Source organism: Acanthochromis polyacanthus, chromosome 12 (assembly GCF_021347895.1).
Source record: "Acanthochromis polyacanthus isolate Apoly-LR-REF ecotype Palm Island chromosome 12, KAUST_Apoly_ChrSc, whole genome shotgun sequence".
Classification (NCBI taxonomy): domain Eukaryota; kingdom Metazoa; phylum Chordata; class Actinopteri; family Pomacentridae; genus Acanthochromis; species Acanthochromis polyacanthus.
The window spans coordinates 22045300-22051299 of NC_067124.1; positions in this window are offsets into that span (position 1 = coordinate 22045300).

The following is a 6000-nucleotide window of genomic DNA, read 5'->3' on the forward strand; positions in this document are numbered from 1 at the left end:
TCCTAGCGTATCTTTTCACATCACGCACAAACTAATAACTTCCAGGAAAACACTGTAAAAGAAGATATCCAGAGTGCCCTGTGTTGTCAGAGTACAAAACGTGCAGAAGAGCTGCTGTGCCCACAAGAAGTCTGCAAGGAAAAGGGGCAGATAGGCTCCAGGGTGCAATAAAAATCTAATAAAAAATAAAAAATAAAATAAAATAAAAAATCACATAATGGAGCATTATAAAGTGAAAATGAGTTTTCATATGTGCAAGATTTTATCTGAAAAGACAACAAAAGTGTTTTTAACTGTTGTCACTACAAAAATCCAAATTACAGATCATTTTAAAAATAGGTTAAATTTGAAAAGCTTGAGTTTCCTATGAGGCATTTAATAATTGTTTTAGCGTTTTCCTTCTAAATGAGCAACCACAATGAAAAAGTTGCAGTTGGTTGAAAAGAAAACCAAAAAAAAAAAAAAAAATCTGATTTCACCTGGCATGCAACTGGTTCAAGAAAACCGAACAAAGAAAAGCATCCATAGCACAGCTCTAGTCTTAATTTGGACCCAGTCAGCTGCATAAAGTGAGAAATAAACTCAAATCATAAACTGCTTAATATGGAAAATGTCACTTAATGCAGTTACTAGGTTTTTTTTCTTATAAACTCTAAAGGCAGCACGCAGCTGTTTGTTTTTCAGATGCCTTCCCCTTTAAATTCTAATTACAAAAGCCACATGGTTGCCACCTTACTACTACTATACAATTAAGTCTTATTTCCTCATTACTGACTTATTTCAGAACAGAATCAGCTCAATGCAAGCAGTTTTGACAATTTCTTTACATTTCTGCAACACTAAGAGGATCTCAATCAGAATCAGCTGATGACAAATACTGTTTTCAAATGGAAAAAACACACCCACTCGTTCAGCAGAACAACCCGTGCTTGTTAACGCGTGGCGGAAAAATAACACATTTGTTTTATGTTGCAAAAGAAAGAATAAAAAGTGACAAACAGCAACTTTCACCACAGAGAGATACGCGTTTTCTTTAAAAAAAAAAAAAAAAACAGGCGCAAAACCGGCTGATCACGCTTCTTCCTCGCCGGTTTCCACGTTTTCCGCCTTTAAAAGTTCAGATGAAAAGCGGATGCTGCTTACCTGCAGATGCGCCGGGTTCCGATGAAGGTTCGGGGACGGTCAGGCTGCGTTTGGATGATGTTCAGAAAGTCTTTATAGGAAACCGGGACATGTGCTATAGGGATAAGGGGTGTGGCACACACAGACCCAGACATGCCAGCATGTATGTGAGATACATGGACCCCCACGTTCATGACGAATGGACTCGTCCACTTCATGTGCGCTCGTGCAGGAACATTTTTTCTTTGTCTCTGTAGATTTGTGGTAGTAAATTTCGAAAAGCACACGTGACATCTGTCGTGTGTGTCACTTTTAAGGGAATGTTTAGGGTTAAAAAGCAAATCAACAAATAGAAATAGTCACAATGGATTACTAACAAAGTAACTCTTGGAGTTAAAAGTAGTCTTCTGGGTGACTTGGTTTGGCCGCTCTCTATGAAATGTTGCTGGATTTTTGTTGCTGTTGTTACTATTTTAAGAATGCACTGTGGAATTTATCCTGCAGATTTTTTTTTACTCCATGTAAGAAAAATTTCCAAAAATTTGTACTAAACAATTGAAAATTTATTTCCCACTGCAGCCGCCAGTAGTTTGTTTTGATTATATCACAAAACCTTCCTCGGCACATGCAGATTTCACAGTTGTCACATTCCAATTTCCATTTCTTTTCTCAGCCTTTTAAGGACTTCTTGTCGATGTTGGCTCAAAAGCAACTTATTACAACTGCAGCCTTTAGGCTGATATGAGCGACAAGTCTTCAAACTGCTGAGAAGAAAAACAGATGATGTAGGTTTAGATTCAAGGTCCATTATTGATCTTAAAGGTCCCATATCGTACCCCTTTTCAGCAGATTGATTGTCTCACATCACAGTGTTTCAGCTCAAAACACAGCAAAGATGGTGCATTTCATCATGACTGTTTTACGTGTGTCTTTAGGGCTCTTCCAAAAGGATTGTTTTGCTCTGAAAACCAAAGAGCTGCTGCTGTTCCACCCCCTCCAAGAAGAACATGTCTCAGATTGACAGCTGAAACTGTCACGGTTGGTCGACTGTTGGTTAGATCGGTGTCACATAGCACAAATTCTGGGAGACTAACTAACTATGTGAGGGAGAAATGGCAGAAGTAAACATCCCCCTAGTTTAGAACTACCACAAAACACAATTTTTTCTTTTATTTTTTAGCATATTGGAAGCTTACTAAACAATCTTACCACAGTGTTCAATTCAGTAGCTCTTCTAAAGCTTTCATTCTTTTCACATGAACAACCCTGAAGTTGTATATTTGCACAGGAAAAAAGATTTTTCTGCTTGAAAATGTCACATTAATCCTCCAGAGACAAATGATGAAACCAAGAGCAGATTGACAACATCAAAGACACACTGGGTGGCATTACCTTACCCAAATGAACGCTCAACAGATTCAGTTCTCTGCAATATAAGGAAACGCATGGATGTGGTGATGGTTTGGGTAGACTAAATCCTATTACTGTCATCAAATATAAATAGTCTTGCCAAGCGCCAAGTGGTCACTGTTTGTTTTAAGATAAGTTATCTTGTTTTCTTTTGAGATAGCTAATCTGTTCAGCTGGAGCTAACAAGAAGCAGCTCTGACTGCAGCACTCTAATCTGGCTTCGTGAGTCTTTAACAATTCATTTCTCATTAAGGAGAAAAAGCAGGGAAAATACATCCATGTGTTTTATTGTGTTGTTAGTTTTCTTCAGTCTGAGATTGATCTAATGAATATACCCCTAAGAATTGGTACCTGCAGTTATTGTACGTGCCTATGGATTGACTTGAATATCTTAACTGTTGCATTGCAGCCCCCCATGCTCCTCTGACATGCATTACTTATCACCTTTAACCCATTCTTTATCACATGAGGAATGTGGAGTGCCATTACAGGCAAAAATACATTTTTCTAAAACATTTGTCATGTGCCATTAAAACACTGTGTCCTGACAAAAATCCTAATTATTGACAAAGAAACAGTTAAAATTAAAAAGGAGCTATTTTCTACTATGCAGTGAAAAAGCTTTATTAGCATTTCCTCTACTAAATGATCAGCCACGATGCAAAAGTTGCAGTCGGTGGGAAAGGATAACATAAAAAAAAACACATTCCTGATTTAATCTTGCATAAAGATCAAGAAAACTCAATAAAGAAACACATCTATAGCGCATTTCTAGTCTTAATGGTGACCGTCAGCTGTATAATATGCCAAAATACACTCAGTCATAGATTGCTCATGATGTAAAATGTCACTTGTGTGATAAAACCTTCAAAATTATGAGGATAGGTTATATATGGTTCAGTTTCATGCAGCAAGGGCGAGTACACCTCTGCGTTTCGATGTGTTGTTAGTTTTCTTCAGTCTCAGATAAATCAAATGAATATACGCCTAAGAATTTTCCTTATTCGCCCCTAAACTGTCTTGAGGATCTTAGCTGTTGCGTTGCAGGACTCCATGGCTAGGAAGTATCAGTGAGAAGTCCTCAAAGGTAAAAATACGGACTGACAGCCGGTTCGCTTGATATGGACCTCGTGGTGGAACTGCTTTATTAACTGCTGCCTCTGTGGGAAGTAATGGACCTCTCATTTTCTTTTCATTTTCCTTGTGCTTTTAGCATGCCCGCTGTCCGATTGATTTATGCTATGATGCAGGCACAATAAAATACTGACGGGAAATAATACAGGCACGACACAGGAAATTAAAAACTAATGAAGTACACCTCTCTGTATATTGGAAACTTAAATCTAAGAGGGGGAAATGGTTGCAGCTTTTTTCTTTTTTTCTTAACATGAATAATGTAAAAATGATAATATTTTCATGAATGATAACCATGATAATGAGGATGAAAGTTACTCTGAAATACAGTCAAATGTAGACATTTTGGAACTGTCTTTACTGTTTATTATAAAGGGAGATGCTTAGTCATTTAACAAAAGAAAAGAAAAAGAAAAGACAGTTAAAAAAAGTTACATTTTACCCTTATTTAAACTTTATTGCCCCTGCTTTAACTTTATGGGCATTTACAGCAGGAGAAACACACCCATAAACTATAGATGTGAACATGGTCCTCGGGGATGTTTGCAAACAGAGACGCGTCATATTTGACCCACTTTCCTGGGATGGAGAAGTTAAAGTAGAGAGAGCCCCCAGCTGGAACAAAGATATCTGTCTCACCCCTCTATGGTGATGCTGCACTGCACTCTACTGGTGCTGTGGAGAAAAGACGCTGCTGAGGATTTCCACAGGTGGGAACTAAGTAACATGTTTCAACTTTGTGCAAATTCATACTAGCATATCTCAAAAAGTAGACTTTTGTAATAGTTTAGTTCAAAAAGTTAAACTTTTGTATGTTTATTACACTCAGCTGAAATAGTCCAAGGCTTTTAGGTCATGAAAATCAGAGATCCAGTACCTCAAATTATTCCTGAGCCCAATAAAAAAAAAAGGATTTACAATACGCAATGGTTCGGGTTATGAAAAGTATGTGGATCTATACACTCAACGCTTAGATGTGGACTGTACATTGCCTCAGTGATTAGCACTGTTGCCTTGTACCTAGAAGATCTCTGGTTTGTATCCTGCCGTGGGAACTTTCTGCAGATCTTTCTGGGCTTTCTCCGGGTACTCTGACTTCCTCCCACAGTCCATAAACATACTCAGGTTAGTTGGTGATTCGAAATTGTCCATATCAGTGTGAATGTGAGTGTGATTATTTGCCTCTATGTGTTGCCTTCACCCTAAGTCCAGCTCCCCCCTATGACTCCAATGAGAATTAAGCTTTGTCTAGTGGATGGATGGATGAGGTTGTGACTCCTTTACCTCCAATAAATACATCAGTGTGGTGTGGCATAAAGATGTTTCTGAGGCTGCTTTGAAAACAGCCTTTAGCTTGTCTGTATTCTTAGAGTGAATGTTTTCTCATCTTCTTCTTGGAAAAAAAACTGGGGTGATGATTGTCTCTTGGACAACTTTGAAGTTAGCAGTCTCCCCCATGATCGTGTTTTCATGTCCTGAATTACACTGAGAGATACACAGTATTATACTGTTGAATATGAATTTACTCAAACTCAAAATATGCTAATATTTTATTAATATCTTCTAGAACGTTTTCTGATCTAACTTCATTTTAAGAGCCTGTGTATTTACCTCAGTGATGTTTTGAATTGGAATAACTAATGCTGGTTTGTTTTAGTCAGTTATGTGATGCAACTACAAAAATTAAACTATTGTTTTAAAATACAGCTTTTAAGTATCAAGTATTGCTACAGCCTTCTACTTCCATCTATTCATTTGAGAGAGAACTATTGCAATGTGATTGTTGATGCGACTTGTAAAAGATGCTAAACGTATTACACATTTCCTTGAAACGTGAAAAACTCAGGTCATTTCAGCTTGTTTTAATAGATTTTGTAGTTCTACAGTTGCTTTCTCATAATTCTCTTGAACATACCTTGAAAAACATTTAAAATAAAAATATATACTTTAAGGAGAATAATGTATTTACAATATTACTATATTTAGTAATTAAAATAGCTCCAACTTGACTGGATCAAATTCAAATGTGTACTTATTATTACTTCCAAGTATACGTTAAAGCATAAAAAGGCCTATTTATATATACTTCACTTTTAAAACGTTTTTGCTGCAGGACATACTTGTAACATATTTAAACTATGGTGTTGTTACTTTTGTCCAAGTAAAACATCTGGTGGGATGGAGACATTCCTAAAATATTATTATAAATATGATGTAATTATAAACAGCCATCTAAACAATGTGTTCTGTCAAGATAGAGCCTGCAGATGATTGAACATCACCATTCAAGATCACTGCCTCACAACATTGAGAAAAAAAGAATAACCCCAAAAG